Source organism: Microtus ochrogaster, chromosome X, assembly GCF_000317375.1.
Source record: "Microtus ochrogaster isolate Prairie Vole_2 chromosome X, MicOch1.0, whole genome shotgun sequence".
In the NCBI taxonomy this organism is placed as follows: Eukaryota; Metazoa; Chordata; class Mammalia; order Rodentia; family Cricetidae; genus Microtus; species Microtus ochrogaster.
This window is the reverse complement of record NC_022026.1, coordinates 15,600,269-15,623,993: the sequence shown is the minus strand read 5'-3', so window position 1 is coordinate 15,623,993 and position 23,725 is coordinate 15,600,269.

Below are 23,725 nucleotides of genomic sequence, written 5' to 3'. Positions count from 1 at the left end.
CATAGTTGAACAAATGCCCCTGTCATATGATCGGGCATCTCTTGGGTATACTCCCAAGAGTGGTATTGCTGGGTCGAGGGGTAGGTTGATCCCGAATTTCCTTATGCCACTCAGCACCACATTCCCAGAATGGCAGTGCCCATAGTGGGATGGATGCCAACACATCAATTGTTAAACAAGAAAATGTCCCATAGATTTACCTACAGTCAATATAATGGAGACAATCCTTCAGTTAACATTCCTTCTTTCCAGATGATACCGAGTTGGCAAAACAACAACAATGACAACAAACTAATCAGTGCTGGCCTCTCATGAAATAGCTGATATGCTGAGAGGGGTTGGCTCAATTTGGAGACTCTCCGAATGTGCTCAAGCTCCAACAGTTTTAATTGGAGTCATTGTCTTCAACTGAATCAATCTTACACATTTTTGAGAAACAGGGGAACTTCTACTTTCACAAAAATCCTGTTCCTGGATATGTCTAAGTCAACATGCTGTGGAGCAACAAACTTCCTAATCTCTCCACTATTTCAAGTGTTTCATAGCAACCCCTCCCCCCAGCAGTCTAGGAAAGTTATCTTGCAGAATGTGCTGACTTAGTGGAAGGGAATTAAATGGGACATCATACCTTGTGTATTTCACATACTGCATGTTTTATTCATCCTTGCCTGACTGTATGAATGGGCAATTTCCCTTCTGGATGAAGCAGTGCTTTAGTAACAGAAATATAATTTTCTAAGGAGCATTATTGGGCCCATGTTTGGAAATGATAGGTCATTTTGTCTGGATGAAATTAATAGCTTCCTGGAACAGTATTCTCCTTACCAGTAAAAATATGGTATGCAGAATCTAACTTGGTTCTTTTATGAACAAGTAAATGCACGGCTTTCCAGGTATGTACAACCTTTTGACCCTGCCACATGTCATCATTGTCATGTGAGCTCAAGAATTGCATAATCAAGTTGTAATTAAAATTGTAACACAGTCTCATAATATTTTAGGTGAGCTTAGAAATTTGTGGTCAGATGCAGCCTATAGGACAAGTCTATCAGTCCTCCAGTATAAAAGTTATATATACCCTGGGGAAGTTAGGACCATTTACATCTCTGGTGTATAAGATAGTTCTATGCTAAGTGATCTGATGATCACCGCCATATATGGAGTGCTTACTGGGAAACTAGAAAGAATGGCAAATAATTTTCTTCAAAAAGGCATAGTGACAAAAGAAGGCTCATGTTACTGTCTCATCCTTGATCACCATGTATTCTATGTTAACATGCTCATGGCTAGCTGCAAAATATGTAGGGCATTGAGTCTTCATTCTTGTTATAAACATATCAGTTATGACATAGAATTAATAAAATTAGTACATCACTGAGCATGAATTTCGTGAAAAAAAATCGAGAGCCTACAATTATTTAGTAACTTCTAAGCTCAAAACAGTCATATGGGAAAAGGACTGTTATCCATGCATGACTGTTATCAAAAGCACTTTATAGACAAGGAAACTAAGATTGGAGAAGGTATTTTTCTCAAGGTTAGACAGCAAGGAGGAAAAGATGATTATTTAATTGAAGTAGCTTAATTTCACAACCTCTGCCTTTTTATTGTGAGTATGTTTTTCCTTTGGTAGAATTTTGTTTCATTTTAAGTGTTATTTTATTTGATTTTAAATTCTTTTATTGAGACACAATATATAGGTACATTTGTTGAGTGTGGAACATAACATTTAAATTATTTTAATAATTATAGTATAGTTCCATCGTTTATTGTCATAGCCGGGTAGAATTGTTGGTTACTTCTCTCCTTTGGAAGCTTGTATAGCACTTCTGGTATCATGAATGCTAGTCTTCCAGGAGGAAGCTTTTAGGTCCAACTAGGGTCCTCTAGACCCTGTGTCTGAAGTGTATGGTGTCTTCAGCAATAAGGGCATACCCTCCACCTTTTCGGGCAAGGGGAGGAGGATGAATAGGGTTTTTAAGGCAAAAACTCTTAGCCAGACTATTTGTCATTAAGTGCAGGTTTTATTTATAAAAGGAAATGCATATATCACACACTGAGTATTAATCCTAAGCCCCTTGTTTGTCTTCAAAGACACTAGCTCTTGTTTTAGAGCAACCATATCTATTATCCTTTCAGCATTCAGTGTGTTGATTTCATGTTTTCAAAGTCATTCTATTCCATCACTATCAAAATGAAAATTTTTGAGATAAAGGAAGACATTTAGAGAATTATGAAATGAGTGCTAAAATGAAACATTGTGTTTCATATTTACAACCCTTTATATAATGATGCTGAAAGATTTAGATTTCCATTGTATTTTCTAAACTGACATTAGTGTTTTAGATATTACATCTAAAATTTAATTAGAGGGTGATGTCTATTCATGTAATTGCTGTCCAGGGTAATTAGTCACTTGTCTGGGTAGCTAAAGCTACATTTCTTTTCAAACCACAAATTTATGTAAGCTGTTTGATACATAAATCAAGCCCTGGATAGAATAAGCTTAGGAATTCAAAGCATTGAATGGGCTTTTGATTTTAATATTCAATATACAACCAAATAATTCTAAAGGCTTAACATGCCAACTTCTAGTCTTTTCTTAAAGTGAGTTATTAGTTGATTGCTAAATGTACTGTATGTGTCACATAGATAATTTTAAAGTAAAGTTGCCTACAGCCTGGATGAGTGGACAATTATCCTCTCTGAAAGGAAGAATGTTATAGTTTTTAAGCAAAACAAAAGTCACATGTACACATAAGCCAAAGACAAAAAACCCTTCCTTCCCGGTATTTATTACAGATTCGAAAAACTAAATCAGAAATTTCTAGCAGGGCTACTTCATGTTACTTCTCCACTATTCAATGGTCATTAAGGTTTTTTTTTTCTTTTTTTACTGATATATATTTCATTTTACATCCTGGCCCAGGTGCCCCTACCTCCCCTTCTCCAACTCAACCATCTCAGCCCCCATCCACTCTATAGGGCCTCCCATAGGGAGACAACTGTCCAGCATACCAAGTTGAGGCAAGACCGAGCCCCTCCTTATTGTATCAAGGCTGGACAAGGTATCCCACCATAGGGAATGGGTTCCAAAAAGCCAGTTCATGCTCCAAGCATAAGTTCTGGTCCCACTGTCAAAGGCCCCACAAAGAGATCAAGCCACCGTCACCCACATTTAGCCTCGTTCAGTCTCATGCAGGCTTCCCAGCTATTGGTCCAGAGTCCGTGAGCTCCCACTAGATCAGGTCAGCAGTTTCTGTGGGTTTCCCCATCACGGTCTTGACCCCACTTGCTCATATGATTCCTTCTCCTTCTCTTCATCTGAACTCCAGAAACTCATCTCAAAGCTTGGCTGTGGATCTCTATATCTGCTTCCATCAGTTACTGGATGAAGGTTCTATGATGACAACTAAGGTAGTCATCAATCTGAGTACAGGGCAGGCCAGTTCAGGCACCCTCTCCACTATTGCTAGGAGTCTTAGCTGGGGTCATCCTTGTGGATTCCTGGGAAATTCCCTAGCACCTGGTTTCTCCCTAACTCTATAACGGTTCCTCCTATCAAGATGTCTTCTTCATTGCTCTCACTCTCTGCCCACCCCAACCCCCACAACTTGACTATCTGGAGCCCCAATGTTCCCATCTCCTCACTTCTACCCGTCTCTCAGTTTACCCAGGAGATCTTAACTATTTCCTTCTCCTGGAGCCTGTCATATATGTCCCTCTTAGAGTTCTCCTTTTTACCTAGCTTCTCTGGGATTGTGGATTGTAGCCTGGTTATCTTTTCTTTGTGTCTAATAACCACTTATGAGTGAGTACATGCTGTGTTTGTTTTTCTGACCCTGTTCTCCTGCCTCGCTCATATTTGAGTTCTTTCATTATATTGGCTGTTTTGTATAATCCAGGATTAACTGTTCCTATTAAAATGCTTAATTGAAATCTGCCTGCTAAGCCCCATTTGCTTTATAAGATAATATTATATGCACAAACTTCAGGAGTGTGTACATCTGTGAGTAGGGTGGGATTGTTTTCAATCTTATCATAACTGATAAAACTCTTTGGAAATGAAATCATAGAAGGAATGCCAGTATGGAAATTCCATCCAGACGGAGATGCTCTGAAATTCACCATTCTACTCCACTCTTTCTGTCCCACTCTAGTTCCAAAAATAACCCAAAGTGGGACAGCCTAGCAATGACTGTAACACCAAAGAAAGCTGACTCTCCCTCCCGAGTAGCATCAGTTTCCATAGCTCCTCAGCTAGAGTAGGATTTTAGGAGCCCATCCTCCATACCTGTTGGATTTTTACTAGCTTGATCCTGTTTGGGCCTTGTGCACGCAAGCACAGCTGCTGTGAGGTCATGCGTGCAACAGTTCTGTCAGGCCCCAAGAACACCATTCCACAGCTCTTACCCCATCCTCTGAGGCTTACTTTCTTTTCTTTTTTGTATTAATCAATTCCATTAGACAAGGGCTTGCTCACTTACCCCAATATTCCTAGAGGCTAAAGTCCTCAAATTGTTTGAGTGAGGAATAGCTAATCAATGAATTATGAGAAAAAACTGCTTAGGCAGCATCTCTTTTAAATTGTCTTCCTCACAATTATTTATGAGTCAGACCTTACATCAGCATTCCTGGAAAAAGGCCAAGTGGGAATTCTGCCACTAGATCCAATCCCAAATCATCTATATGTATGTACATGCACCAAGTCTCAGTAGAACGTATTCTTTCATAGTGCCTTGTGGACATCTTGTAAACAGCCCCATTCTATTTATTTATTTATTTATTTATTTATTTATTTATTTAAAATTTCCATCTCCTCCCCACCTCCCATATCCCTCCCACTCACCTCTTCCCCTCCCCCTCCATCTCCAGTCCTAAGAACAGTCAGGGTTCCCTGCCTCATGGGAAGTCCAAGGTCCTCCCTCCTCCATCCAGGTCTAGGAAGATGAGCATCCAAATAAACCAGGCTCCCACAAAGCCAATCCATGCAGTAGAATCAAAACCCAGTGCCATTATCATGGACTTCTCAGTCAGCCCTCATTGTCAGCCACCTTCAGAGAGTCTGGTTTGATTACATGCTCCATCAGTCCCAGTCCATCTGGCCTTGGTGACCAATGAAATCAAATAGAAGACCCAGATATTAATCCACAAACCTATGAACACCTGATTTTCGACAAAGGAGCTAAAAGTATACAATGGAAGAAAGAAAGCAGCCTCATTCTTTAAGGAAAGATTAGAAATCAGACAAAGTGTGTTAGAAATGAAGGATCTTTAGTGCCTAAAGGCAATTTAGTTAAAATTTTTAAGAAATGAGGAAATGAAGTCCTTCTAGAGATGTAATTTATAGTCAAGAATTGTAGGTAATAATACTGCATTGTATACTTGACATTTGCCAAGAGAACTGATCTTAAAGATTCTTACCATATGCTAACTATGGTAGTTATATGGAGATGGATATGTTAATTAGCTTAATTATTGAAATTAATTCACTCTGTGAATCATATTAACACACCACACTGTAAACATCAAATGCACAATATTTAAATTAATTTACAACTTTTCTGTTTCATCTTGTGCAACGATTACTAATTTTCAGGAGGAGGGGATGTGATATAGATGTTTCATTTGGAGCTGAGAATTCTACAATCTCTTATTCTCTATACCTTGACCAGTTGTGGGTCTCTGTAGTAATTGCCATCTACTACAGATAAAAGTTTCTCTGATGAGGGTTGAGAGATACACTCATAATGATAAATCATTAAGAATCAGCTTAGTACTGTCTACATTTAGCAGAATAGTGATATATTCTCTTTTGGGCCTGTGCAATTTCGTGCTTGCACAATTTCTTGGCCCTGATAATTGTGCCAGACATGAGTTTCATCTTGTGGAGTGTGTCATTAATACAATTAGAAAGTGATTGTTACTCTAATAACATTTGTGCCACACTATGGGTAGACAAATTGGACTTGATGGTTTGTGATTTTAGAGAAAGAGAACATAATAAGAGATGGTTAAGAAAGGTGGGTGTATTGAGGTGGAGTTGGGGAAGAGGTGAATATGATCAAAATACATAGTATGAAATTCTCAAGAAATTAATAATGCATTTCAATAAGGAAATAGCAAACTATTAAATGCATTACAAAAGGGACTTATGTAATATTATAGAGTATAATATTAGAAGATATGAAATGCTACCTAAGTCTATTTTGAATAAAATAATATCCTTTTATTCAAAATAGAACAAAGAATATAGTGTTATTTTCATTTTTAATTGATTTTTATTGAGCTCTACATTTTTCTCTGCTCCCCTCCCTGTCTCTCCCCTCTCTCCTTCAACCCTCTCCCAAGGACTTCATGCTTCCAATTTACTCAGAAGATCTTGTCTTTTTCTACTTCCCATGTAGATTAGATCTATGTAATTCTCTCTTAGGGTCCTCATTGTTGTCTAAGGTCTCTGGGATTGTGGTTTATAGACTGGCTTTCTTTGCTTTATGTTTAAAAACCACCTATGAGTGAGTACATGTGATAATTGTCTTTCTGTGTCTGGGTTACCTCACTCAAAATAATGTTTTCTAGCCCCATCCATTTTCCTGCAAAATTCAAGATGTTGTTATTTTTTTCTGCTGTGTAGTACCCCATTGTGTAAATGTACAACATTTTCCTTATCCATTCTTCAGTCGTGGGGCATTTAGGTTGTTTCTGGCTTCTGGCTATGACAAACAAAGCTGCTATGAACATAGTTGAGCACATGTCCTTGTGATATGATTGAGCATCCTTTGGATATATACCCAAAAATGGTATTACTGGGTCTTGAGGAAGGTTGTTTCCTCATTTTTTGAGAAATCACCACACTGACATTCAAAGGGGCTGTACCAGCTTGCATTTCCACCAGCAATGCAGAAGTGTTCTCTTTTCCCCACAACCTCTCCAGCATAAGTTGTCACCAGTGCTTTTGATCTTGGCCATTCTGACAGATGTAAGATGGAATCTCAGCGTTGTTTTGATTTGCATTTCTCTGATGACTAAGGATGTTGAACATTTCCTTAAGTGTCTTTCAGCCATTTCAGAGTCCTCTGTTGAGAGTTCTCTGTTTAGGTCTGTACTCCATTTTTTTATTGGATTATTTGTTCTTTAATGACCAATTTCTATAGTTCTTTGTTATTTTGGAGATCAGTACTCTGTCTGATGTAGGGTTAGTAAAGATCTTTTCCCATTCTGTAGGCTGTCGTTTTGTCTTGTTGACCGTGTCCTTTGCTTTATAGAAGCTTTTCAGTTTCAGGAGGTCCCATTTATTAATTATTTCTCTCAGTGTCTGTGCTGCTGGGGTTATATTTAGGAAGTGGTCTCCTGTGCCAATGTGTTCAAGTGTACTTCCCAGTTTCACTTCTATAAGGTTCAGTGTTTCTGGCTTTATGTTGAGGTCTTTGATCCATTTGGACTTGAGTTTTGTGCATGGTGATATGATGTGGGAGTGATTTCTTATTAATAAAGAAACTGCCTAGGCCCATTTGATAGACCCACCCTTAGGTGGGTGGAGTAAACAGAACAGAATGCTGGGAGAAAGAAGCTGAGTCAGGGAGTTGCCATGATTCTCCCACTCCAGGCAGACGCAGGTTAAGATCTTTCCTGGTAAGCCAGCTAGTGGGCTACACAGATTAATAGAAATGGGTTAGATTAATATGTAAGTGCTAGCCAATAAGAGGCTGGAACTAATGGGTCAAGCAGTGTTTAAAAGAATACAGTTTCCGTGTAATTATTTCGGGTATAAAGCTAGCCGTACAGGCGGCTGGGTGCCGGGGACGCAGCTCTGCTGCTCCTAGTTACAACAGTGATAGATATGGGTCTATTTTCATTCCTCTACATGTTGATATCCAGTTATGCCAGCACCATTTGTTAAATATACTTTCTTTTTTCCATTTGATATTTTTTGCTTCTTTGTCAAAAATCCGGTGTTTGATTAATATCTTTTATTCAGTTCCATTGGTCCTACTGTCTGTTTTTATGCCAATACCAGGCTGTTTTCAGTACTGTAGCTCTGTAGTAGAGATTGAAGTCAGGGATTGTGATGTCTCCAGAAGTTCTTTTATTGTACAGTATTGTTTTGGCTATCCTGGGTTTTTTGCTTTTCCATATGAAATTGAGTACCGTTCTTTCAAGGTCTGTGAAAAACTGTGTTCGAATTTTGATGAGCATTGCGTTGAATCTGTAAATTGCTTTCAGTAAGATTGCCATTTTTACTATGCTAATTCTGCCTACATAAGAGCATAGGAGATCTTCCTACTTTCTGGTGTCTTCTTCAATTTCTTTCTTCAAAGATTTAAAATTGTTTGATGCTTTTATGCTTGCTACTGTAAATATGGTCAAACTCCATGGATAGGAAGGTCAGAGATCCTAGAGTTGAAATTTGGAGGTGTAGCATGAAAAATAAGAACCCAGAGATAGTTATTGGAGTTTAGGCTAAAGATCAGAAAAGCAAAGCAGCCAAACACTAGAGAGTCCTTACGTCTCCAAAATCTTCAGACTAAAAAGAGAACAAGTTCCTCTCTCATCCTTCCTTATATTCTCTAGGGCTGGGATTAAAGGCATGCACCACTACCATCTGACCTCTATGGCTGACTAGTGTGGCTAACTTTGCTCTATAAACTTCAGGCAAGCTTTATCTGTTAGATCATAAACAAGATATCACTATATACAGGTATTGTTTGACTAACTGATCATATTGTCAAAGTCCCATCTAAATATTTATGCTTATATTTGTAGAGTTGTGATGCTCTTTTCTTGGTCAGATGGTGTGTGATTTCTCTCTGTATGCTGTGATTACCATTGATAAATAAGAAAATGCTTTGGGCCAATAGCAGATCTATAGGGGAACAGAACTAGGTGGGAAAAACTAAACAGAATGCTGTGAGAAAGGAGGTGGAGTCAGAGAGAAGCCATGTAGCCCCACCAGAGATAGTTACCAGAACTTTAGCCAGTAAGCCACAGCCATGTGGCGATGCACAGATTAATAGAAATGGGTTAAATTAATATGTAAGAGTTAGCCAATAAGAAGCTAGATCTAATGGGCCAAGCAGTGATTTAAATAATATGGTTTCTGTGTGATTATTTTGGTTCTGACCGGCTGGGATGAACAAGCAGCCTCTTTGCAACAGTCAGAGGAGCTTCTTACTGTAGTATGTAGGCATTGAGTCATAGTGCCATTCAAAATGCTGAGAAAATAGGTGACTCTGAATGTTTAATCATAGATGGGACATCCATACCAACCTTCCCCAGAACCCAAGGCTCAGGGAATATTGTGGAAACTGGCACAGATAAAATGGGGGGGGTGCTATATGATACTGTCTTCTGGACATGACTTAGCTGTTGCACATATAAATTCAAAGCATCTGTGGTTGCCTACACAAGCCCTATACTGGTAAGTTTCTAAGCAGAGCAGGTATGTTCCATTTAGCCGGTATACCCAGTCCTTTCTTTTACCTTGGTTTTGTAGTACTTGGGACTGAACTTAAGATCTCACAGGCCAGAGAAGTGTACCACTATTGAACTATATCTGCACCCTATTACTTTCTAGTGTATTCAGTTAACCAACTTCAATAATTTGTGCTTTATATTTGAAAGTGGCAGCCATTTCAAATTTTTGTCATTGTATTATGCAATCAAACTCTACAACCAAACTGCTGTTTGAGGACACAAGCTTTATTTCTGTGTATATTTCACACTGAAGCATAAAAATTTGTTTTATAGAATATTTTTATTAAATACTTATAGCTCAGAAAACAATCACCATAATAAGCTCATAATTAGGACAGTGGGTGAGAATTTGGAGATAATGAAGCAGAAACAGGCACTATTTCTTTTTCTTCTGAATAAATCTTAATTGACTTGCACTTACCTGGCATTTTCAACACCAACTGCATTGGAGTCCTTAATTCTCACTGTAGGCAAAATTTGTCTTAGTGACTTGGACTGTCACAATACAATCGTATAACATATGGAAAAGATGATTGCAAAGCTAGTTATCTCAAATTTTGGGCATGAGCTCAGCGTGAATTAGGCAGCAGAGCAGAGTTCCAACAGCAGCAAAGAACTGGCATGCTAACCATTGTGACTGGATACACACAATGAGATTTGAAGGGAAGGTGCATTTCGGTTAGCAGAGCAAGTATCCCTAGGCTAAGGTACTCCAGAGAGCAAGTTTCTCTCAGCAAGCATGAGATGAAGCCTACCTCTGAGGAAATGGAGTTTTAGGTATCCTACACTGTGTATATGAGCTTTGCATACAAACAGAGATTAGAGTTACCACATTTCTAAGTATATTACCAGTTGGTCAAAGTCTGTTGCTTGAGATTAGAGGTAATGCCAATATGTATAGTAAAATTATGCAGGTGTATCTTGAAGATATTTCAGGATAAGTTCCAGACCATTTTAAGAAAGCAAATACCATAGTCAACAAGTTAGAATATTTTGTGGCAAACCAGGAAATTCGTGTCTACAATTTTTTCAATGTAGTAAGAGCAGCGGGTAGGCCTGCTTTTCGTCCTGCCCGGCTCCCGCTTGGTTAGCTTTACACCCGAAATAACAGCACACAAATTGTATTCTTTTAAACACTGCTTGGCCCATTAGCTCTGGCCTCTTCTTTGGCTAACTCTCATATCTTGCCTAACCCATATTTAGTAATCTGTGTAGCACCAGTCTTACCAGGAAAGATTCAGCATGTCTGACCTGGCAGCTAGCTTCATTGCATCTGCCCTGGAGAGGAGGGGCATGGCGTCTTCCTAACTTCCCTTCTTCCCAGCATTCTGTTCTGTTTACTTCACCCACCTATGTTCTAACCTATCAGGCCAAGCAGTTTCTTTATTAATTAACCAATGAAATCAACAGATTGATATATGACACTCCCACATCATTTCAAGACCTTTTTTCAGGGATTAGAAGTGATGTTAAATACTGAATATGAAACTTTCAAAAACATTGATTCTGCTACAGAGTATTGATGTGATTTATGTAAATAAAAATCATCTCTTTCTAAATATTTTTGGTTTTTGATTCTTTGAAATTTTCATACATTAATACATTATACACAATATCTTAATCATATCTACCCCATACCCCGAAAGCTCCCCTAGGTCCCCCAACATATCTCCAACTTAGCATCATGTCTTTTCTGTTTTAATAACTTACTGAGTCCCATTAGTGCTGCCTATGTGTGTATGGGCATGGAGTCATTCTCTGGGGCACGGCAGAGAACAGATTTGAAAAGGAAAAGTGACAGATTTCAACATTAGATGTAATAGGAAGGACTCTATCTCTATTTCAGCAGCAGTCTCATCTCTTGGGAGCACAACTCTAAGCAAAGCCATCTTAGCAAAGGCATGAGCACAAAAGCTGTGCTGCATCTCGAGTCAGCCACTGATGTCACACAGCTGGGAGACTACCTTGATGGTCTACTCCCTGGAGCTTATATACTGCATAAGTGATAGTGACAGAAATGCAATTTGTACCAGAAATAGATCTTGGAGAAAATGGAAATATAAGCTCCACAAAGACATAACTTCTGTTTGTGGAGCTTACCATTATATTACTTTAATGTAAAATACGTGCCTGGCACATGATGCTTGTGGGAGTCTTCCAAATGCCCAAGAAATGTTTTGTTACCCAGGTTCTAAACAACTCGAAAAACCTGTAAAATCAGGGTGGATGGTAGTTAAAACACTACTTTATAACTTTTGAATAGGATGGCAGATTAGAAATCTCACCATTAAGTTGAGGCGGGACCAGGCCCCTTCCTCTCTGCATTAAGGTTGAGCATGACATCCCACCATAGGGAATGGGCTCCAAGAAGGCCAGGCTTTGTTAACTCCCCATGGAAGGTCTTACACTTTGGGAGGAGTGGATGGGGGTGGACTGGGGGGAGGTGAGCAGAGATGGGAGGAAGGGTGGAAAGAAGAACTGGGGTTGGAATGTAAAATGAAATTTTTTAAAAAATTAAAAATGAAACCTCATCACTAAAACTGTAAAAGAAAACAGTTGAGAATACTTGTTATTCTCTAAGAGACAAATTCTGTAAATGGTCTTATTAAGCCAGGGGAGATTGCTGCAGGAAAGCTAGTGGGAGAGCTGAGAATCAGCGCCCAGCTTCTAATCCTGGAACCCAGCTGCAAGGCCCCTAGAATCAGTACAACAACACAGCATAATTAAGTTGTACTCCTATAGCAGCAGCAGCAACTTCAAGGGACATGCTGTTACTGGGGAAGTTAGACTCCCTTTTGTCTTGTTAATAAAATAAAAATGAAGTCATTGGGAAGCTGAAGGACACTTTTATCAGAAGCGAGATAGAGGAGAGGAAGAGAAAATGACAGGGCACTTCTGAGCAACCAAGCGGCAGACAGGTAGTCACGTGGCAGAAAGATGGGAGAGGTAGCATCACAAAAAAGTGAGTGACATAATTTAGAGTGTCTGGAAAAGAATGACCAGGCCTGACTCAGTTTTCTTAAAGAAAATAAGATGACAACGATGATGACAACAATGAAGAATCTTGAGCAAAAGAATATGTTTTGGGGTAGATATCACCATACTTAATTTCAAGTTATACCACAGAGCCATAGTAATGAAAATAGCACGGCTCTGGGATGAAAACAGACATTTGGATTAGTATAATGTAATAGAGAACATAGATATAATGCCATACAACTATAGTCACCTGATTATTGACAAAGATGACAAAAATACACATTGGAAAAAAGACAGTATCTTCATCAAATAGTTCTCAGTAAATTTGATAGATGCGTGCAGAAAAATTAAGGTTGAAACTGTTCTCAGCCTTCACAAACATCAATTCCAGATTAATCAATGACCAAAGCACAATGCCTTAAGCTGAAAAATTGCTGAAGGAAAAAGCAGGGAATGTACTTCAAGATCTAGACATAGTTAAGGATTTAATGAATCGGCTTCCAATAGTTTATGAAGTAAGGCCCGTAATTGGCAAATGGGATCTCATCAAAATAAAGACCTTTGAACAGCAATGGAAACTGTCGTTCAAATGAAGCTTCAGCATTCAGAGTGGAAGAAAATCTTTTTTAGCTACATGTCTGAGGGAGAATTGGAATATAAAACATAAACAAAACTCAAGAAACTAAATAACAAGAAAACATCAACCAAATTAAAATTGGCCTCTGGGCTGGAGCAATGGCTCAATTGTTAGGAACACTTATTGTTTTTTCAGAGGATCTATGTTAAGCTTTCAGCATCTACATGGTGGCTTACAACCATCTTTAACTTCAGTTTCTGGAGATCTGTCCTTCAATTCTGACCTCCATTAATGCCAGGCATGAACGTGGTGCATATATATACATATTCACAGGCAAAACTCTCATACACATAAAATACAATTAATATTTTTTTAAAGTTAAAAATGGGCTGTGGAACTGAGCAGGGGATTTTTAAAAGAGTATTCAACATCATTAGCCATCAGGAAATGCAGATCCTACTTTGAGATTTGATCTCATGGCAGTCAGAATGACTATCATCCAAAATCCAGATGATCTAAGCTAGCCAGGACGTGGAGAAAGGGGGAAATTTATCCATCGTTGGTAAGAGGATGAATTGTTGTAGCTACCATGCCAGTAATTTCAGTGGTTTCTAAAAATGTTAAAAATTGAACTTCCGTATAATCCAGCAAAGCACTTCTCGGCCTAGTCCTAAAGGACTCCATAGCCTATTACTGAAATATTTGCAAATCCACATTTATTAACACTCCACTGCCAATAGCTAAAAATTGTATCAGCCTAGATGCCCATCAGCTGATGAATGGATAATGAAACGTGGTGCATAGACACAATGGAATATTACTCAGATTTGAAGAAAAATGAAACTATAAAATTTACAGGAGCCTGAATGTAACTGGAAAATACCATACCAAGTGAGTTAGGCCCAGAAAGACAATCGCTACATGCTCTCTCATATGGTGATTCTAGGTTTGACTCTTAATCGGTGTGTTTTATTAGGGGTGCCGGTAGAGCCAGGAGACTAGGAAGGGCCCATGATATCTAGGAAGGGAGGATTCCCGTAAGGACAGAGGATTTAGTAGAATACATGGAATGTGAAAGTTGAAAGTACAGGACTGGGTGTTAAAGGCGTGAGAGTGGAAGCGGAGAAATGAGGGAGAGAATATAGGGCTGAGCGAAGCAAAATTAAGGATTGTGAAAAACTGTAGTTAAAAAAGTACAGTTGCTATTTATTTATTTGTTTATATAGGAAGTAATGTGGATGGAGGTACTCTGTATTGGTGAACAATACCTCCAGAAGACATGAGTTATTAAATGAAAATCTCAGTACTAGGTGTGAGACACATCCATATTTATTATGGGCCAGGGAGGCAACAGAGATCCCCAAAAGAATTTTGGCCATTGCTACTGCTTTTGGTTGCCCACTAGAACAAGATGGCAAGAGCCTATTGCTGCAGGTACTTAGAACTAAATTGGGGTACTCTGTAAGAGCACTCTGTGCGTTTAGCTCTGAGCCATCTCTCCAATGCCTCATTAGCTAATATAATATTCAGTGGGTATAAAAGTTGCTTCATCCTGAGTAAATATTAAAGTCAAGTCACATCCATATGTGTCTAGAAGTCCTGATCGATAGACTCCCCAAGTTTTGGTTAACAAGAAGCTAATCAATCAGAGGCTAGGAGTGGTGTGAGTCCTCAAGATTCAGATAATGTAAAATTTGATCCGATTTTTCTCTTTATTTTTCTTTCTTTCTTAAAGAATACCAATCCAAGTCCCACGTGCCCTTCCACCCTCTCTCTCCACAGACCCCACCCCCATCCCTCCAACCCTAAGGGAGTGCCATGCACCGAAGGCCCTCCCTACTACATCTTGGTTGAGCAAGGTTTACATCCAAAGAGAATAGGATCCCATGAAGCCGGTATATGCAGTAGAGGCACATCCCAGTGTCACTATCAGTGGCCCCTCAGTCTGCCCCAGCTGTCAGTCCCCTTCAGAGGGGCTTGGTTGTTCCCATGCTCCTTCACTCCCAGTCCAGTTGGAGTTGGTGAGCTCCCATTAGCTCAAGCAAACTGTCTCAGTGGTCAGATTTTTCTACCAAATTAAAGTATCTCCAAAAATTGTTTACTTATGACTCTCTAGCACTGCCTCTAACACCAGCTCTAGGAGATCTAACATCCTCTTTGGCCTCCATAGGCCCCCACATACTTGTAGCAAACACACACACACACACACACAGAGAGAGAGAGAGAGAGAGAGAGAGAGAGAGAGAGAGAGAGAGAGACAGACAAAGACAGAGAAATAAATCTTAAAAAATACTTAAACTTGAAACATAGTACAATGAATACTCACCAATTAAAAAGTACAGCAAAACCAAACAAATAGGCCTTGTTAGATGATTCAGTAGATGAAGGCACTTACCAAACAAACCTGATGACCTGAATTCCTGGAATATATAGTGAGAAAGAACTGACTCCCAAGAGACCTGCTCTCTGATCTCTACACACATTGTAGCATATGTGCCTCTGTAATCTTTCCGTAATCTCTCTTTGTCTCTCTCTCTCTCCACACACATATATACACACAAATAATAAAGTAGAATAAACAAATATGCAAGAAAAACTTAAAAACCAGACTTCTGAAGGTTTTACTTGTGGTCTGTTTTCATCTTAGATAATTTATGTGATATATTTCTGTGGAAATGAGATAAATACAAGACCTAGAGAAGCCTGTTGAGAATTCACATTCCTCTAAAAGAATAAACCAAGGTTTAAATAGTATTGGGAACACAGTAGGTTTGAACCAAAGCAGTTGTCATTCTAGCAGAATCAAGAGCTATAATATATTGGTCACAAGTGATACAAGGGCAAGAAGGCCTCTTTAGCAGGGTATTTCTATTATGGAGGATACATTACTAGATTTAGGGGTGGTGATGCCTGTGAAACTGGCTTCTTTCTCAAATAAGAAGACCTTCATGGAGTTCACTGGGTGTAATCAGGACACATGGCAGCAAAGCTCAAGAGTGCTAAGGGGGCCAGTTGGGAAGAATGTAAACTTTCAGAAGGAATTTCTATCTGAATTAAGAGATTAGCACACATCACATTTGGTTTTCTGTACTCACAACTGTACAGCATTTTCATGCTAACCTGGATAGATACCGCTTATTTATTCCTAGTAGATCCAAACACAGCCAGAGAGTAAGAGGGAATCATTTTACCCAAGTGTTAAGTGGTCACTAATGTCTCTGTAACCAACCTTAATAAGAAACCTCAAAGGAGATGCTAATGGACAGACATCTACAGAGAGGTAAATCTAGTTCTCTATATTCAGAGTCTTCTTGTATAAGAAAGTAACAACTGGTTTTGAAACAGAAATTGAATTGTGATCCTGCATTTGATTTAATTAATTATGTATTTTGTAGTTTTAAATAACTATCCACTTCTTAGTGACATCTGCATAATCATTTTTTTAAGATGAACTTTTAAAAAAATCTGATGCTTCAGTAATCTATTCTGTGCTTTAATTTCTACACACCAACCCAGAGCTGAGGAAGGTTACTGGGAGGTACCTGGAATACTAAGCAATACAATGGTGTGCATGAAGTCTGATTTGTTCGCTCACTTATTTATATAATTATCTGATGATAATAGCCTTGAAAACACATTTTATACTATGGGAGTGAAAACTACTATCATTGCTGAGCCCTTGAAAAGTAATTGTAGGAATAAATTGTAGCTAATGCACAACTATTAGCCCTTAAAAGGAAAAAAAACGACATGAAGCCAGAATGAGGACCAAATTAGTGATAAGTGGTAGTTATAAAAATGATGCCTGGAACACCAATCAGTTGAGAATAACCCAGAGACCTGAAAGACCAGATAAACTGTACTGGAGGTGGTTCAGCACGCTAACATCTTTCTTAAATCACACATGGGTTTGGAAGAGCTTAAAAGGCCCCATGAGGAGCTAGAAGTGGGGCCATACCCCAAAATTAATGCCCCTCACCAGAATAACGCCTCTCAGAGAAAGAAGAAGACAGGGATAGCTAGGTGGGTTCTCCACCCTGCCTGGTTGATTACATGTGTGTTGCTAAGTTTAATGGACATTTTCAGTCTTCGTCTCTCATGCGCCATCTATGCCAGAAGCCACATCCTCATGAAGCACTCTTTATGCTAGGATGCCCATTCCTGAATGAGTCTCCTCACTCTTCTGAGTTTACTCTCTCTGACCTGACTTTAACTATTGGAGCTGACTAGAGGCCTATCTTGGTTCTTCTTTTGTGTTCATGATCCATTCTGTCTTGGTGAATTCTTTCACTCTCTGGCTTCAGTTTTCACCAGTGTGCTGAACTGACAACAGGCAGATGTCTATTTCTAGGCGTTCTCTTTCCTTCCTTGAGTTCCAGAACTATTTATCAAACTGCTTACTTTCATGTCTCAAATTCATTTTAATTCAATGTCTCAAACTAAACTCAACATACTTTGACCACATTGCAAATGTGATCTTTCTCGCATTTGCCATCTTACTATCTATCCATGGCACCTCCACATTCCATGATCACTATGTCGTTCTAGTTACGATGATGATACGAATTTCAACTCATTTTTCTCATTCTCTCTTACTATCCCCTAGTCCATGCATCTTGATGGATAATCCCACCTATTCTGCCTTCCTAGATCCCATTTTGTATATAATAGCCAGATCTCTCTCATGAAAATATAATTATAAAATTTTCAGGAAATTGGGTGGATTTGGAAAGTATGATATTAAGTGAGATAACTCAAACTTAGAAAGAAAACCCTGGATGTTCTCTTGTATATGTGGTTCCTAGCCTGTAATGTATACATGTATATGTATAAATGGGTGCAACTGTGGGTAAAATTTAAGAAACCTAGAAAGAAGATCAAGAGAAGATAAAAAAAATAGGTGATTAGGAAGAATGAGAGTGGGCAAAAGGACGTGTGACATGAAAAAGGAAAGGAGATGGAGTAGGGAGAGGTTACAAGGGTAATGGGTGTAGCAGGAGGGTAGGAAAGGAGATGGAGTAGGGAGAGGTTACAAGGGTAATGGGTGTAGCAGGAGGGTAGGAAAGGAGATGGAGTAGGGAGAGGTTACAAGGGTAATAGGTGTAGCAGGAGGGTAGGAAAGATGACTGAAAGGAGAATTAAGTAAAAACATAGTTTTCTTTTTTTTTTTTTTTGATTGTAGTAAGGAGGCCGCTAGTTTGTTCCCGGCCGCTTAGCCCCAAAATAATCACACAAAACTGTATTAATTAAATCACTGCTTACCCCATTGGCTCTGCTTCTTACTGGCTAACTCTTACATATTAATTTAACCCATTTCTATTAATTTGTATATCGTCACATGGCTGTGGTTTATCAGCAAATGTTCCAGCATCTGTCTCCAGTGGGGCTACATGGCATCTCTCTGACTCCTTCCTTCTTTCTCCCAGCATACAGCCTAGCTTTTCTCACCTAGTTCTGTTCTGCCCTATCAACAGGCCAAGGCAGTTTCTTTATTCATTAACCAATAAAAGCAAGACATAGACAGAAGGACCTCCCACATAATTTGACACTATAGTGAAGCTCTGTGCGATGGTGCACACCTTTAATCCTAGCACTAGGGATGGAGGCAGGCAAATCTCTGTAAGTTCAAGACCACTCAGGTCTACATAGTAAGTTCCAGGACATCCAAAGCTATATAGTAAGACCTTCCAAAAACAAAAAAGTGAAAATTATAGAATGGAATCTAATTCTTTGTGGGCAGATTCAAAAACCTTAAAAATAAAAATAGTCAAATTGAGTCACTTTATTGCTTAAAATCTACTAATACTTCTTTCTACTACTAGCCATAAAAATGTACAAACTGGACATTAGGTCCAGGCCACTAAGGTTATTATTTCTTTTTAGACCATTCTCCCTTTTGCTTATTACCCTCAGCTTTTTTCCCAATTCTTTAAACTTGTCTCAAGCTTTTCTTTCTTGTAGACTTCCCTCATCTTTCAGCTTGTTTTTCTCACTCAACAACTTGTCTCATGCTCTGGTTTGTATGTGGTTTCTTTCCCCATAGGTTCTTTTACCTGAATTTTGGTCACCAACAAAATACTATGGAGGTAGTATGGCCTTCTGTAGATTATCAGATTTCAGAGCACAACCCTTGGAAGAGATAAATTTAGTTATCCCAGAGACACGTTTTTCTCTGTGAGAAAAGATGGTTATAAAAGAGTAGAGCTGTCCCTTCCCTCGTCTCTTGTTTCTTTGTTCACTCTTCTGTCCCTTAACCTACACGATTGTTTCCTTGTCTGCTTCTCTGTCATAAAGTGATGTAGCTGAAGGCCTTTGTCAAACCATGCAACTTGAACTTTACAGCCTTCAGAATCATGAGCCAAATAATTGTCTTTTCTTTATAAAGCATTTAGTCTCAAGTGTTTGAGATATAGACACACAGAATTAAGATGCCCAGGTAACTCTGCATCCTTCAGAGCTCAGGCCAAATGTGATATCCTTGGAAACCTCTATGGTCCTTCAGCTTGGACCAAACTCCCTATTATTTTCTTTCTTAGGAAACTACACACCTGCACCATTGCCTAGAGATCAAGAAAGCAAGCAGTTACAATAAGTATGTGGATATATTATTCATTCCTCTTTGCTAGATTGTACATAACATGTGGCCTGATTCAATGGGTTAGTTACTTTATTTCATTGCTATGATCAGATATTTGTTAAAAAATAAATAAAGAAATAGAAAAAAGCAACTTAAAGGATAAAGGGCTTATTTTGACTGCTGCTTTGAGAAACCAGTGCAACATGAGGAAGAAGACCAGGAGCAGAAATGTAAGGTGGGTGGCCACTTTGTATCTGTAATCAGGAAGCAAAGAGAAACAAATGCTGCTTCTTTGCTTACTTTCAACTTCCTTTTATGTTGTGTACCACAGCTCATAGAGTGGTGCCATCCACATATAAGGTGGGTCCTCTCACTTCAATTAATCTGCTCTACAAACTCCCCCAGATGCTCCTAGAAGTTTATCTTCTTGGCAACTCTAGATCCCATTTTTATGGAGAAAATGAGGTCTTCATGGTGATGGACTTTTTGTCTCTTACGTCACACGAGCATAATTCAGTGTTTTAAACAAACCAGTGACTCTCAAAGCAACTCCAGGCAGGTGGATTCTGGGTCCTGCTTGATAACTCAATGAATTAAAATTTTGGACAACAAGAGCATGAGTTTAGAAAGGAGTCTTCTAGAGTTATAGATTGGACCTTAAGGGAAAAAAAGAGGCTGGAAAGAAGGCAGAAAGGAAGAAAGAAAAAGAAAAGAAGAGCATCTGTGTAACAGGAATGGGTCCCAAATTCAGGGTCCACTGAGATGTTACTGTGAGGCGGCATATTCAGTAATAGAGCTTGACAGGCAGCTCTATGCCAAAAAGGTAGAGAACGTTCAGAGAAAAGGTAGGAAATCACAGTGTGTCAGAAAGTATGCTAAAGCTATTGGCCATTATCTGTAAAATAGATAAATAGAGAAAAATGAAAAGTTCTGCTCTCCGTGTAGAAACTCACTGGAGTGGGCAGGCTTAGACATGTTGCATGCCAGCAGCTCTATAACCAGCTGCATCAGAGGAAGGGCTTCTGAGAAGTGTAAGTACATTATCTCATTAAGGAGATAATTATTCTTCCCATCTCCTTAATATGTCTTCAGTTGAATCAGATTTCCTGTAGGGCAATCTCCTGACCAGGTGATTGGCAGGCCAGGAATTAGATTAACTCTTAAGCGGGGGGTGGGGGGGGGGGGGGGGGAGAAGAATATTCTATTCTTTGATGCAGATCAGAATGCAATGTCTGCACCCAGGGCTAAAGGTAAAATTAAGAATCCATTCTTTTGACCAGAAGGAAGTAACTTTCCGTTAATGGGCCTGGTAGCTCCATCCATTCATGTGCTATTTAAAACCCCAAAGACAGGCAGCTGTGATGTTTCTCTTTCTAATGTTCCTGGGAAAATAGGAGGTGGTGGACAAAATTGCATTTGAGTCAGGGGTTCTTTCTCAATGGTTAACAACCCCTTCAAATCTGCCCAGTAAAATCAGCATTAACCATGAGTGGCTTTTGATTCATCAGTGCAGTTCTAAAATGCAGCATATGGCTTGGCACAAAAATAAAAACTCAGTCCATGCCAGTTAAGTAAATAAATGAACGAATCACCTTGTTTTGTTATTTGTTGTTTGAAATTGAAAGTTATTCCAGATTTTTGAGGACTAAGTCCGTATCCTTCTTGCTCACCATTATATCTTACATTTAGCTCAGTGCAATAGTGAGTCTGGTCCAGAAACAGGCACTAGCTTCTCCTCAGAGACAGGAGAAAGTTTGTCTGAGCCTGTTACTGAAAACCGAGCTGATAAGAGTATACTTATCTGGAGAAGCCACAGTTTGCAAGGTGGGTCTGTTCTGAAGAGATCCCTGAGGCAATCCTCTAAAGCTTTTTGGTTTGTTTTCTCAGAGAACCCAGATCAGAAGCACTGAGTCAGGACCTTCCCCTACCAGTGCCTTCAGAATAGGTGGTATCTGTAGTGATACAGGCCCCAGGTCCAGGAGTGGTTGCCTACACAAAGCAGACTCTGGATGTGTTCTTTTTGTTTTGTTTTGATGTTTCTTTTGTCTCATTAGTTTTTGTTTGCTTTGATTTTCAATTTTTGGATTTTTTAAGGAGGCGCCATGAAGGTGGGTTGAATAGGGAGGTGAGGGGCATATGGGGGAGTTTCTAAAGGAGAAAGAATATGATCAAAATATGGCATGTGAAAAATTGTAGTTAGAAATATGACTGCGGCGGCAGGGGGAGAAAACAAGGGAAACCATGCAAGATGGTGTTTAGGAGCAGAAGAAGTGGGGTAAGAAGAAAACATGACTGACAGGGAATAACGTTCTAGAGAATTAGGGAAAACTTTTTTCTTATCACCATTCCCTCTTTTAATTCCTTTTAAAGTTATAATAGAGTGGGTGTATAAAGGAAGACCAAAAAGAAAGAATAATCTCAGCGTTGCAGAAAGGAACACAAGAACAAAGTGAAAGTACCTCAACAAAGCCGTTCTTATAATAAAAAGTGTGCTCCATGACCCAAACCAGTCTAGCAAGCATACTGGGACAGTATGGCTTCTGTTTTTTGTTTTTTTTTTATCTCTAACGTAGGTGGTAACTGTCCCACATCCCATTGTTGGAGTTTGGCTAATCAGAGCAAAGGGGAAAAGTCAGGAAACATGAATTCTTTCTGGGATAACTACCTTTAATAAAAACAAACAAACAAAGAACTTTTTCTCATAAGAATTGGATAATTTTTCCCAGGACCATGCATGTATTAAAGTGGTAGAATTATCTTGAGCTACAATAGAAAAATTCACTCCCTGGCTGTTATGAGACTTACAACTAAGAAGCCTTGGTATCTTCATGTGGAAATTAAGGAGTATGTATAAAATTTCCATTAAGCATGCTTTTTAGTTTTTCATCTGTCACTGACAACTTTTTTTTTTTTTCCGGAGACACAGCTGAGGCCTGTTTTAGAGGTTGATTGTTGCCTCTGTACTGCCAGCCATCACCAGACGTCTTAGGGTTTCCACTGCTGTGAGTAGAAGCCATGACCATGGCAACTCTTATAAAGGAAAACAGTTTAATGGGGTGGCTTACAGTTTTAGAGGTTTAATCCATTATCATCATGGCAACACATGGTGGCATGCAGACAGACATGGTGCTGAAAAGTAGTTCAGAATTTTGTGTCTTGACTCAGAGGCAAGAGGAAGTGATCTGTCTCACTGGGCAGGACTTGAACATGTATAAGACCTCAAAGCCCACCTTTACAGTGACACACTTCCTCCAACAAGACCACACCTCCTAACAGTGCCACTCCCTTTAGGGGCCATTTTCTTTCAAACTACCATATTCCACACCACACCCCCCAAAGGCTTGTAGACATATTCTAATACAAAAAATGCATTTAGTCCAACTTCAAAAGTCTCAATAGTCTATAAAAGTCTCAAACTTATTTAAAAGTATAAAGTTCAAAGCCTTCTGAAACTTATGCAATCTCTTAACTGTAATCTCCTTTAAAATCAAAATCACAAAGCAGATGATATACTTGCATCATATAATGACACAAAATATTCATTACCATATGTAACATAAAGAAGGGAGCACAGTGAAGAAATACTGGACTAAAACAAGACTGGAAATCATCTGGGCAAACTCCGAACTCTGCATCTCCATGTCTGATGTCAAAGCGCTCTTCAGATCTCCAGCTCCTTTCAGCTTTGCTGACAGCAACACTCTTCTCTCTCTTGGGCTGGTTCCACCCCCTGTTAGCAGCTCTCCTCAGCAGGTATCCCATGGCTCTGGCCTCTCCAACTTTTTGGGATCTCCACTCCCTTTGTTCCCCTTTTTAATTCATTAGTCTCCTTGAACACAGAATTTAGCGCCATTCTACTTCCTTCTTCTTTTCTTCTCAGCTTGCTCCTTTTCATTATAAATCTTCATAATTATGAATAATAACCACTCAAAGATTTGATACTAGGCTGTTTTGAGATTTCTTCCATCAAAGGAATTAATCCAAGTGGCAGGATACAAGATCAACTCCAAAAAATCAGTCGCCCTCCTATACACAAAGGATATGGAAACAGAGAGGGAAATCAGAGAAGCATCACCTTTCACGATAGCCACAAACGGCATAAAATATCTTGGGGTAAC